Source organism: Panthera uncia (assembly GCF_023721935.1).
Source record: "Panthera uncia isolate 11264 chromosome A3 unlocalized genomic scaffold, Puncia_PCG_1.0 HiC_scaffold_11, whole genome shotgun sequence".
Lineage (NCBI taxonomy): Eukaryota > Metazoa > Chordata > Mammalia > Carnivora > Felidae > Panthera > Panthera uncia.
In genome coordinates, this window is record NW_026057578.1 from 86,257,148 (window position 1) to 86,267,361 (window position 10,214).

Here is a 10,214-nt window from a genome sequence, read left to right on the forward strand (position 1 = left end):
TTGTAAATTATACCCCAATAAAATGTATCTTTAAAAAGAGTATTATTCAGATATCCTTATGAACTATAAAGAACTGGTATACGTTTACATCATTCTTCTCCTAAATTCTTCCTCTCAATTTTTTGCCAAAATGACTTGATATTCTTACCTCAGGTTTATCATAGTCAAATCATTATTATTTTTATAATTTTAAATGTAACTAAGAAAGCATTCAGCTTCAAAACAATAATGACAACAATTTACTTAGTTCTGTGTCCACATTACCTCGATATTTACCAGTTTCTTTTAAACCACAACGCCTCTATTTGTTAACTTTTTTGCTTTACCTCCTTGTCAACTGGATTAGATTATTAAGTAAGCTTTTTTTCCATAGAAGATGGGTGTGTGGTATTTTTTTCTGAATATGTATATAAGTAAAAAATGTTTCCTATTGCCTGAATCTCAATTTTTTCCTTCAAAATTCTTGGTAAATTCATAGTTTCTTCAGTTACCTAATGTGACAAAGAAATGAGTCCAGCTTGATTACTTTCAAGCTTGAAAAGTCTCTCTTCCTTTAATTCCAGACTCTCACAGCCTCCTAGTTCTCCCCATTTCTCGGGACTCTCTTTCTCACACTCTTTGGTACCACTTCTTCCTCCTCTTGAATATCGGTGCTCCCAAAGGCTCTACCTAAGGTTCCTCTTCTTTTTCGTGTTACACCAAGGATTATAAATCCAGTCAAGTCCAAACTTTAAGGAACTCAATAAAATAAATAATGTCCTGGGAAAATGCAAATTGCCACAAGGAATTCATGACACATGATGCCTTAAAAGACCAATAATTAAGGAACAAATTCAAAAGGTTGATACAGAACTACTGCAAACAAATGGTGCAAGGCTCTGTTTTATCACTTAAATGTTCGTGGAATTGAGGATTTCCATGATACGTAAACTTTTACGGAGACTAGAAAGACATGAAAGATCCAGTTGATTTTATAAATCTATATTAATCATGATACAAAAATATGAGAAATATAGTAATGAAACAAAACTGCCTATTGAGCTAGAAAATCAAATCTAGCCCCTCAATAAGAGAATAATACAACATGAGGCAATGGCATTATTAACATAATGTAAGCAGGGGTGCCTGGGTGGCTCAGTCGGTTGAGGGTCCAACTTTGGCTCAGATCACGATCTCATGGTTCATGGGTGTGAGCCCCATGTTGGGCTCTGTGCTGATAGCTTGGAGCCTGGAGCCTGCTACAGATTCTGTGTCTCCCTCTCTTTGTCCCTCCTCTGCTTGCACTCTGTCTTTTTCTCTCTCTCTCAAAAACAAATAAACATTGAACAAAAATTAAAAAATAATGTAAACATGGTTTAATAGAAAAGCCATTAAAATAATTCACTACATCTTTAGATCTAAGAAGAAAACCCTATGATCATCTAGACAGGTGTGAAGGGACAAGAAAAATCTACTTTCTCTTAGGATGTAGAAAATCACAAGGGAACATTGCTTCCCCCCACATAACCTTGTTTGTTTTTTTTTTTTTTTAAAGTCAGATGATCTACAAAATTATTAGTTTTCCTGAACCCATCAGAAAGCTGTTGTCACAAAACTACCAGATGAACTAGATTTCAAAGAGTGAATGGCTCATTTGAGGAGAGGTGGAACGCACAAACTATTTTACTTTGGCAGAACACAAAAGAAAGGGTTGTAGTAGGTAGTAGTAGCCCACCTACTAGAGGAATTTGCAAGATACCATAGTGTGAAGGTACCTATAGCAACAACAATATCAAACCCAGTTTAAACATTGACTAGAGCAACTCAACAACCACATACCCACATACCCACACAGATTATTGTTCTCACAGGAAAGGTATCATGCCCATCCCAGGGCAAAAGTACCATTTATCTCAATCTCTGCTATTTTTCTACACACCATGTGCAACATTAAGCAAAAAATTACAAGAAACACACACACAAAAAAAAAAGCCACAAAAAAATTGTCAAGAGATAAGGCAGTCAATAGAACTAGACCCAGAGATGACCCAGATATTGGAATGAGCAAATAAGAACCTTAAAATAATTGTGATTAATATTTTAAAGGATCTATTGGGAAAAGTGGACAAATGCTTAAACAGGTGGGGAGCTTCAACACTGATATTAAAACTATAAAAAAGCTAAATAGAAATACTACAGGTAGGGGATGTGATATCAGAGATAGAGAAGAATCTCTTTGGCAGGTCCAGAAAAGAAAAGAATCATTGAGCTTAAAGGTAGCTAATAGACATTTTCCAAACTGAAACACAAAGAGAAAAATAATATTAAAAATCAAGAAGACCCAAAATTGGCATTCTAAAAGAATAGAGAAAAAATGTGGAGGAAAAAATATTTGAAGTGGCTGTGAACTTTTCCAAAATTACCAAAGGACAAAAAATCACAGATCCAAGAAATTCAGGGAACAAAAATATTAAAAAGAAACAAAATCTAAACGTATTTTAGTCAAACTGCCAAAACCCAGAAATACCCCCTATATTGGTTTATGGTTTCAATGAGATTCCAGTAAAAATCCCAGTGGGATTTTTGGTAGAAATTGACAAGCCACCCCTAAACTATATGAAAAAGCAAAGGAACTAGAATAGAATTTTGGAAAAAAGAGTTGAAAGACTCATACAATCTGATTTCAAGACTTAATATAAAGCTACATTAACCAAGATGGTGGTATTGGTAAAAAAGATAGACATTTAGATTAATGGAACAGAATAGACCTCACAAATACGGTTGGCTGATTTGGACAAAGGATCCAAGATAATTCATTAGAAAAAAAGATAGTCTTTTAACAAATGGTACTGAAACAGTTGGACATCCACATGCAAAACAAAACAAAACAAAACAAAACAAAACCTAAACAAACAAACAAACAAAAACCACCACAAAAAACAACAACAAAAACTAACTTCAATCCGTATCTCATTCCATATAACAATTTACTCAAAACCCTGTCATAGATCTAAATGTAAATTCTAGAATTATAAAAATTCTAGGAAAAAAACTCTGGGGAAAATCTTTGTGACTTTAGGTTGCACTAAACTGTTAAACTATGAGTTTAAAAACACAATCCATAAAAGAAAAAAATGATAAATTTTGGATTTCATCAAATAAAAAATTCTGCTCTTCAAAAGACATTTAAGAAAATTAAAAGACAAGACACAGGTTGGAAGAAAATATTTACAAAACATATATAGAATAAATAATTTTTATCCAAAATATGTAAAGAAATCTTACAACTTGGGGCGCCTGGGTGGCTCAGTCGTTTAAGCGGCCGACTTCTGCTCAGGTCATGATCTCGCGGTCCGTGAGTTCGAGCCCCGCATCGGGCTCTGTGCTGACCGCTCAGAGCCTGGAGCCTGTTTCGGATTCTGTGTCTCCCTCTCTCTGACCCTCCCCCGTTCATGCTCTGTCTCTCTCTGTCTCAAAAATAAATAAACATTAAAAAAAAAAAGAAATCTTACAACTTAATAATAGGACAATTAACTCAATTAAAAATGTACAAATGACTTAAACACTTAGCCCAAGAAAATATATTGGTGGCAAATAAGCACATGAGAAGAGGCTCAAAATCATTAATCATTAGGAAAAAGTAAATTAAGACCATGATGTGATACCACTACATCCCCATGGAATGGTTAAAATTTTAAAAACTGACATTACCAAGTGCCGCCGAGGAATGTTATTGATCAGAACTCTCAAACATTGCTTGTGGAGAGATGCAAACTAGTCCAGTCCCTTAGGAAAACAGTGTGACAGTTTCTTATAAAGTTAAACATACAGTTACTATCTATCCACGACTCAGTAATTCTATTCCTAGGAATTTACCCAAGAAAAATGAAAACATATGTCCACCAATGACTGGTGTGTAAACTTTAAGGACTTTAATCATCATAGGCCCAAACTGGAAATAATCCAAAGGTTTGTCAACTAACAAATGGCTAAGAAAATTTTTATATCCACATAATGGAATACCGCACAACAATAAAAAAGAATGCAGTATTGATACATGCAATGATACGAATGAATCTCAAATGCATTATGCAAAGTGAAAGAAGCCAGACACAAAACATTACATACTACATGATCCCATTCATTTTATATTCTGTAAAAGGCAAAACTATAGGAACAGAAATCTAGATCTCCACAAGTTCATAGACATAAATATTCTCCAGTTTAATTTTCTCCCATGCAAAACAACTTATGCAAGAGGAAACTTAAGCCAAAAAGCTCAAACTCAAACTTGAACCCCCTTAAAATGCAGAAAAATGTCTATCACAGTGTTATCTGTAACATACATTTAAAGGAAACGTTGGGTGAATAACCTATGACAAGAAAGCGGCCATTCAATCCTGATAGAGAATACTAAGGACCTAGGAAGTCGATGACATATATATATGAAGAAAGACAGGACACAAAATAGAAACACTACTAGCTAACAACTGTTGAGTGGCTCTTATGCACTGGGCACTCCTCTAAGTGCTTTATGAATATTATTCCATTCAATCCTGGCAGATACCATGTTATTATTGTTGTTGTGTTTTGCTGTTGTCAATTGTGGGTTCTAAAGTTTGGCAAACGTGTTGTAACATGCAGCAAGTGATGGGACTGGGATTGGAGCCCAGGCAGTCTATTCAAGACTCAGAATTCCAACTAGTCCACTTTAGTGCCTCTATCCTGCATGACTGTAAATCTGTAATGTTTAAAAAGCACACAGGGGCCTGGAAGCAGCTGAACCAAAATGTTAACAAGTCACCCCCGGGTGGGAGTTGTAGGTAGCTTTTATATTGTTATTTTGCTTCTTTGTGCTTTTAAAATTTGCTCTCCTGAAAAAGAGTATGATGTTTATAATAAAAGAAAATAATACATGTGATTTAAATAGATGAAGACTTCATCTTGTCTAAAAAGTTGCCTCCTCGTGAGACACTACATTCTAAGACTGGGGTCTAGTCCCTGTAAATTCAAGGGTGCCATCCTGCACTCTCTCTGGCTCCCGCTTCCTCCACATCACCGACTACTTCAGGAGTCTAGGATGAGCAGGGAGTCACTGTCTCCAGAGAAAAGCCTTCCAGCCGCTTCTGCCAGGCATCCTGGACGGCAGCCGGAGGGAGGCGGGGTGCGTCCAGCTCCCCCTGAGTCTGACGCCGGCAGGGCTGGCCCAGGGTCCTCAGTTGAGCCCAGGCAGCAAAGCCCCAGGTCTCCCCCACTGGGGGTGGGATGGATGAGATAGTAGAAGGCAGGGAGCCTGGAGGCAGTGGTGGCAAACATTAAAAGAAGAAAAGACCTGTTTGATTAAGCCACGTCTCTCCTCCCCAGAACCCCCCTTCCCTCCCTGAGCTGTATTCAAACCCCATTGCATTTGGAGGGAAATTCAACCCATGTGTTTCTGATTCATTTACACTTAACTCATCAAAATCCTGTTTTGAAAGAGGCCATTGGATGGTCTACAAAGTCTGAGCAAAGTTCCCCGCCTCTGCGGGCTGGTTGTGGACTCACCAAATACTCCTTCTAATCCACCGGGCTTGTGGGCAGGCTGTGCACCACGGTACGGGCTGTCTGAATGTCTGCTCCCCAGCCTAGGCTCCCTTGGAGCCCTTCCCCAATGCTTTCTGCCTCTTTGCGAGTTCTCAGGCTGACTTTGAGGGCCTGGCAAACTCACCCAGCCCCCGGGGCAGAGGCACAAAGCGTGCTGCCCTTCCTGGGCAAGGCTGGGTTTGAGATGAACTTGTAGAGGAGAACACAAAGGGAGGACATGAATAGATCTCAGGGTGGGAGAGTGTATTTCAGGTCAAAGGGGCTGCGCGGGGCCCTCCGTTGCAGTGGGTGCAGTGCTCACCTCCAAGGGGAGTGAGGAGAAGACCACGCAGTGCACCTTGTTGCCCAGGCCTGCCTCTCCCACCAGAGTCTGAACCTGCATTGTCTCTCAGCCTCGGACCTTCTTGGATTGGATTCGAATGAAGAGCCGGCCTTCCAGCAAGAGCAGGGCACTGAGTCCCGTTGTCGGGGTCCAGCAGGTGTCCTTGGGTCAGCGTGGGGCGGTGCTCAGTGTCAACCATTGGTGCAAAAGCAAGCCCTCCTAAGCAGACATTTGGAAGTCATTAAATCAAAAAATGGTTGACTCAGACGCAAAGCACGCCCGAGCTAGAAAAGACCTTAGAGAACTTTATGGTCCAACCCCCACGTTTACAGATCAATCCTCACGAGATCCTCTCCAGGAGGCTTTGGAGTAAGCCAAGCTCCTCCAGCTTGCTGCTTTGGGATAACATGGGGTGTGGTCAGAAGAGACAAGGAAGGCTGGGCCCCCTCCAAGCGAGGCTTACAATGAAACACATGGGAAGCAAGAACAGAACCAAGACAGTGGGGACCTGGGTCCTCTTGTGTCACCATCACAATGCGTTTTAACCGTTAGATAACCCCCTTCCCCGCGGGCGTGTTGTTCTCTTTTCCCTGTGATTACTAGCAGGGAAAATTCTTCAGAAGCTGCCATGAAGATATGTGCAGTTGGGGACCAGAAGGCAAGCAGTGCCCTCTTGAGAGCCAACGTGGGGGGGAGACAGCAGGAGCTGACTGAGACAAGAGGGCAGAAGATGAATAATGACAGTAGTGACTGTTTACTGGGGGGATTCTTCAATCATGAAGCTCAGAGAGGTTCAGTAATTTGCCCCATGTCACACAGCCACTAAATGTTGGCATCAGGGTTCAAATCTACATCTGCCTGGCTCTAAAATCCACAAAACCAAAGACATAGGGGATGAGAGGACAGAGGGGAAAAGCTACTAGATGTGGCTCTGTGCTCCTTGATGTGCAGGGCTGACAATCAAGGAAACTCCCAGAAGGAGGTGCTGTTGTGCAGAGTCTGGAAAGAGAGGAGGCGCGTGGTTTATTGTAGAGGGGAGGAGGATGGTCCAAATGGAGGAATCAAGGTGGGTGCCAGTTGGGGCGCTCAGCTGCACCGGGCACTAATGGCACATGATGGCTGCACCTGGAACCTACCAGCAGGTGGCAGTATTTCAGAACAAGAAGGTGATGGAAGGAGGTTAGGACCTTGCGTTACCAGTTACTGAGCTCTTCTATGTGCCAGTTATTGTCATGAATATTTTATACAGAGCATCTCATTGAACCTTCACAACAACTCAATGAGGTAAGTATTATTATTAGCCTTGTTTGACACAAGAGAAGGCTCGTTCGAGGCTACAGAGCCAGGAGGTACTGAAACCAAGATTCTTACCCAGGAGCCTAACTCCAGATTCAGACCCACACAGCACAGCTGTCACACCTCAGTCCGCAAGCTAGGCTGAATTTCCACCACGGGTGCCCCACTGAGCTGGGCACTACAGACCTAGAAGTGGTCTAGACAGCACCTCTGCTCCGGCTGCTCCACTGATGGCTCTAATGTCCCGGAATGATGGAGGGAGGTCCTCGCAGACAGCAGGGAAAGGGGCCCCCACTGACCAGGTCCTCAGACCTAACTCAGGTCCAGCTACTCCGCTCACTGCTGGGTGGCCTTCTGGGCCTCGGTTTTGCTTATCTGTCGGTAAGCGGGTATAACATCGACCTCATGAGGGTTGAATGGGACAAGAATCAGGCAATGGTGTGGGTAGTATGCTTTACTGAAATGACCACAAATATCAAACGCAAAAGGCACCAGGAGCCCAGGAGAGGGCTATCAAAGTGGGCTTCTGAGACTGAGCAGCAGGCTGACAGGAGGGTGAGCCTGAGGAAGCAGGAGGACTTGGGCTGGGGAAGCTCCGTGAGCATCTCCCCATCCTTGGAACCAGCCCCTGGGGAATGTTAGAAGACTGAGAAATCCGATCTTCAGAGGGTCTCAAAGTGAGCTCGATTTAAACAGGGAAGTAGAGGATTCGGAGTGCCCGGGTCTGCACGCTGTCATTCAGCAGGCGTCTCATGGGCCTGCTAAGGGCCGAGCACCAGTCCTGAACTGGCTTAGCCTGGGCCTTTCCTCCTGTGCTGTACATGTGTCCTGCCGTTGACTGAATCAAGCCCCACCCAAACCCACTGCCCAGTTCTGCCCAGCGGGTTTGTGAGCACCCTGGTTCCAGAAGTTCCCTGTGTGCTCTGCATAACCCACTCCACCTGTGACCCTTCCAGACACACCCTCAGGGGAAGAGGAGAACCCCGGCAGGGCAGGAGAAGGCATGACAACCTCCATTCCAGGAGTGGTTGAGTCATTCAGGGAGGGCACATGTCCCAGGACAGTGTGGTAGATGAAGGATTGGGGGCAGGCACGCAGAGTCGGGCCCCAGTGACCTGCAAGCACAGTGCCACCTGAAAATGCTCAGGCATCCGCAACCTCTCGCTCTGCCCCAACAACACCATGCCTCCCCCGACACAGCCCCGCCATGCTTCTAGCCTCCCTTCTCAAGATATTGCGGGAACAAAGGCTAGCAGGTCTTCCGGGCTCTTCGTGGGGGTGATGGGAGTACAGGTCTGGCTCTGGCCTTATCTGCACAGAGGCACATTCCTTCCCTGGAACACCCCCCACCCAGAAACCTCATCATTCATTCCATCATACACACAGCTGGGGCTGGGGGAGGTCATGACAGGTGGGCCAGCCCCAGAGGTGGGGATGGGGCGCCACAGCCTTCTCCCCACCCCCCCAAACAAGACAGATATGTCCCCTCTGAACATGCTGGGGGAGATTATTTTAACAAGCACTTTTGTACCAGGAAATCAGTGTGTTTAACCTAACAAGCAAAGAACAGCCCAGTGGGGCCCATAAATCTCGTTCCCACCTATTAATTTTACGGCCTACATAAAGCAGTGTTGAAGTCCAAAGTATATGTGACCTAAAAAGGCATTGCTCATTCTGACACATATACGACGTGGCCAGGACTCGAACCCTGACCCTGACCCTCACTCCAGGAAGCCAGCTCCCAAGCCTCACAGGGTGCGGGGGCTCACACTACAGAAACCTGCCTCACCTCCTCTCAGAAGAAAAGGACAGCTGGAGGAGATGGCTGGGGAGGAGGCTGGAGGATGCGGCAGCTACTCCTGAGGCTGGGTGGGCGGGAACTCCCTGCTCAGAGACCCCCAACCACCTCCAGGGCTGCTACGTGGAGCTGTGCAGGCTGGTCACTGCCCAAAGGCACCCGGACAAGGGACAGGCGAGGGCTGAAATCCAGCCTGCACTCCATTCACCGTGCCTTCCCCTGGGGCAGGAATGTGTCCATCAGAGCAGAGCATTTAAAAAAGGCCACTGGAATGGCAGCAGTGCTCATAGCCCCCGATCCCCGTCCTGATTATTTCAAATATTGATCCCCAAATCCAATGACTCACTGTACCCCCAAAGCAATTACATAGCCCTCCTATCAGAGAAATCCTGGGAGGCGTAGACTATCAGTTGTTGACTCCCGACTTCAGTTACATGCCAACCCCTCCCAAGCCTTAGCACGCTTCAGGTGTCTCACTCACCATGTAATGACGAAAACTGGGCCACTCTGGAGTCACCAGGACAGGGCCCACCCCAGTGCAACTTAACCCTAAGCAAGCCACCTCAATCCCTCATGGACCCTATTCTTCCATTGGAAGAACAGCCCTGAGGACCCCAAACCCCAATGCACACTTACTGTACCCCAACCACATGCTGAGCTGCCAAACTCAAGTGCACAGTGCCCAGTACCTTCTATTTGTTCCCCGACCCCATCCCAGATTCATGCTCCACCCTGTCTGTGCCTGGGAGGCTCACCTCTAGGGACTTGTCCTCTGGTTTCTAGCCCAGTTCCCAAATGTGGAGCCCCTATTAGTGAAGTAAGGGGGAGACCCCTGTGGCCAGAGCCATGCACTCTCCATCGTGGTTTTGCTTTATCTTGAGAAGTCATGTGGAATTCATGTTCCCATAATATATCTTTGTTAGCTTTATTATAAAAATGTTTCTCTTAGGTCAGTTTCCCCAGAAGCAAATCCGAGACCGGGATATGAGGGCGAGTCATTTGTTTGGGCCGTGATCCCAGGAAGCGCCACAGGGGAGCGGGAATGTGAGGTGGGGAAGGAAAGGAAGCCCACACAGGGTATATTAATGAACAAGGGACTACTGTAGGAAAGGGACTCGGTCCTGCTGAGAAGCTGCAGCAGGGGTATTTATCCACCATTTCCTGCCTGTCCTTAGTGTTGGGCTATCACTGAGGGAGCGCAGTGACTCCAGGCCTTTCTGGGTTTCCTGGTGAAGA